Consider the following 3,487-nt stretch of genomic DNA (forward strand, 5'->3'; position numbering starts at 1 on the left):
GATATGTAGTTGACAACTATAGATATATATGTATATTGTATGCTATATATACATATATATTTGTGTGAAACATGATGATTATATTTTATGGGGGTGTTGTGAGTTCAGGGGACTAGTGATGAAACCCAGGACCTGGTGCATGCTAGAGGAACACTCTACCACTGAGCTACACCCCTAGCTAAACAGATGTACTTCTAAGTGTTGTAGAAAGTAGACACAGGAAATCTACAGGAAGGTAAATTAAGATTCCTGCTTTCACACATGTGCAACTGATGAAGATTATCCCTGGCTAAAGTTAACTGAATTTTATGAAGCTTTAATTTTTAAAAACTCATGGAAACCTCAATGCTTCTTAAAAAAATTAATATTGTGATAAAACAGCCCCTTACCCTCCTACTTAACAACGGCTTTTACTAGGGCCCTTCCAAGGAAGCATTTTCCCCTCAAAACTGTAGTTAACTGTGATGTCTCCTGTAAACATTCTCACATTTCCTCTCATACACTTCCTTCCTTCATCTTACCCTGAGTCAGGGGAGCTGCACAAAACTAATACCTCAGCTATTTCACTACACGGAGAAGCAAGTGGTCAAAAAAGTGATGTCTTTCCCCAACTTACCTGTTAGTGCTACCATCAAATAGGGAAGGCAAACTGCCCAGGATCAATCAACCCATGTCAATCTCAAGGACAAGATCAACAGTCAAATCCTAGTCTGTGTTTTGTGGGTGTCATAGAATCCCTGATGCCATTACCATCTTTATCTTCTTTACATTTGAACCATGATATTTCATCTTCTAGTCATTGTACACTGAAGACTCCAGGAGAGCTCCATCATCCTGGGAATGCTAAAGGCCATCTAAATCCAAAAGCCATCTTCAAGCTCTGGGTGACAGAAACTCTAGTAAGACAGAGAGCATACAGGACATGAGCAGGAGAGACGTGGGCCTCTTTTCCCTTTCTAGGTGAAATGAACAACGCTGAGTGGGGAGGTAAGCATGGCTTCACTTTCCCTTTCTTCTTTCCTTCTAAATCTTTGTCAATTTCTCTCTGATGATTTGCATGACTTCCAGATACTAAAGAATAGTTAGGAAGCAATGTTCTTTCTATGATGAATAGCAGAAAATGATCGTTTGTGATGACTTTTCGCAAAGGACCGAAGTTTCTGCTTCCTTAAAAGCCTCAGGTACACGGGAACCTTTTGTTCCTATCCCTGGGGCTCATTCCCACACTTCTGTTTTCTACACCTAGTCACCCCCAGCATTCTCTGGCAGTAGGGAGGTGAGGGACTCTCAGGCTATAGAGCAGTGGTTCTCAACCTGTGGGTCCCAACCTCTTTGGGGGTTATGTATCAGTTATCCTACATATCAGAGATTTATATTACAATCTATAACAGCAGCAAAATTATAGTTATGAAGTAGCAACATAAATAATTTTATGGTTGGGGGTCACCACAACATGAGGAACCGTATTCAAGGGTCACAGCATTAGGAAGGTTGAGAATGCTCTAGAGAATCAGAAGGTCATCGGGATGAATGTGAGAAACAGATCCCTCCCAAGGTTAGCTTGCAGCACTGTGATGATTCTAGTGCTGACTAGCAAACTGGAGCAGAAAAAAAAAAGTGGACATCCGGATAGATGTCGGGGAGATCTGCATGATCTCTGGGTGGTATTCCTTCTCTTCCACTCACAGACAAAGTGTTTCCCCAAGGAACCTGGGAACTAGAAGAGGAAGTGTGTAACCCCCAAGGGGAGCTAAAACAAAAGCAGAGCAAGAAAAGAAACTTCCCTTCACAAAAGGAACATTCCTTCTGGGAAGCAAAGCTCTCTGGAAATGGGGTTTCCTTGGCCAGTGAGAGGGAACAAGTCAGAATTCTCAGAAATAGTCACAAAAGAAGAGTCATGGGATCATGACAATTTGTGTTAACCTTGATATTAATTATGAAAAAGGAAATGGAAGCCATTAGAAAATCCCCAAGAGTAGGTTATTCAGGGACAGAAGGAAGACTGTTAGAGGCGGCTTCTAGTACATGGGCATCACACCTCCATAGTTCCCAGAACAGCCCATGAAGTTGTGGGTCCAAAGTCCTTTATGTCACATTTGGTGATACAGGTATTTACAGAGCTTGGGTACATGCTTCGCACCACACAAGGAGTTTCATTCCATGGCCATCAAGAGAAGGCTCCCTTCATTAAACAAAGACACCACATGTAGGGATAGACTGAGTGTGGTCAGGAGAGAGTTTTGTGGTCCTCAAGTGGAGAATGTATATTTTAACCCTGGATTCAAAATGGGAAAACTCTTTGGCTTATTCCAGCAGTGAGAATCTCAGAAGTGGGACCTGAACTATACCTCAGCTTTCAGGGAAGCTGCAAGGCTTTGGGACAGACAACTTGTAGCCCATTGCAAGCCCAGATTCAACACTTTATACAGAACCAGAACCAATTACATTGGGGACCGGTTGCAGTTGCTGAATATCGTGCAACTTCTTATGGGTTTGGAATGAAGAATCGAAGGCAGGCCTAGAGCAAAATGAGCTGAGCTGGGAAAGGGGAAATAGATTCAGAATGTAAAAAGCAGTACTCTTTGATGGGCTGAAGGACTGACACATGGAAAATGCAATGCATTATTGACAAACACGTATGCTGGCTGCAAAAATAATTAACACAAGCAGAAAAGAAACAGGAATGAAATGGACCAGAAAGACTTTGAAAGATTGTGAAGTGGCCGTTGAAATTGCCAGGCTAATGTCAGAGAGATGATTAAAATTTTCCAATAGAATAGGTGAATAGGTACTTAGGAGAGTGTGATGTAAACCAAGAGAGAGTGGATCATTATATGAATCTGCACGGAGGTACCAATCAGCATTTTATGTGCAACTTTGCAGTGCACATTTTAGCAGATGGAGGAAGCTCTTAAAAGCTGATAGCTAAACCGAGTCTGCCTGCTTTTCTGTTCCATAATAACCATCCCTGGAATGGGCACTTGTTCAATGCATAAGCCATCCCCATAATAGAATTCCAGAAATATCAATATGCTCACAAAGGAAAGATACCTCCAGAAACCTAGGACCTAGGGAGAGTGAGGGAAGGGAGAAACAATTCAATCTAAGTGTGTACCTGGATGTCTGGTACTCATCAGACTTGCTGGAGACTTAGCAACCAGATCTCAAAGTGAAAGCTGAGTGACAGTGATGAGTAATTCTTCTGCAGGCTGAACTGTACCCATGCAGGCAGGCATGCACATACACACTCTTGCAGAAACTGTATTGCTGCAATAACAAAAACAATTAGATGGCGGATTGTGGGTACACTAAAGGAGAATAATTCTTCATGATCAGAATGACTTTTTCGCTCATTCAACAGAAAAAGACTCTTATTTTTTATTTGTTGGCAAAGCCAAATTAGAAAAAATATATATCTTTACGACCCTAGGAGACAAATGAGTGATACCAAATATCACTAAAAATGCTATTAATCTACAAGTGATAT

This window comes from Onychomys torridus, chromosome 4 (assembly GCF_903995425.1).
Source record: "Onychomys torridus chromosome 4, mOncTor1.1, whole genome shotgun sequence".
In the NCBI taxonomy this organism is placed as follows: Eukaryota; Metazoa; Chordata; class Mammalia; order Rodentia; family Cricetidae; genus Onychomys; species Onychomys torridus.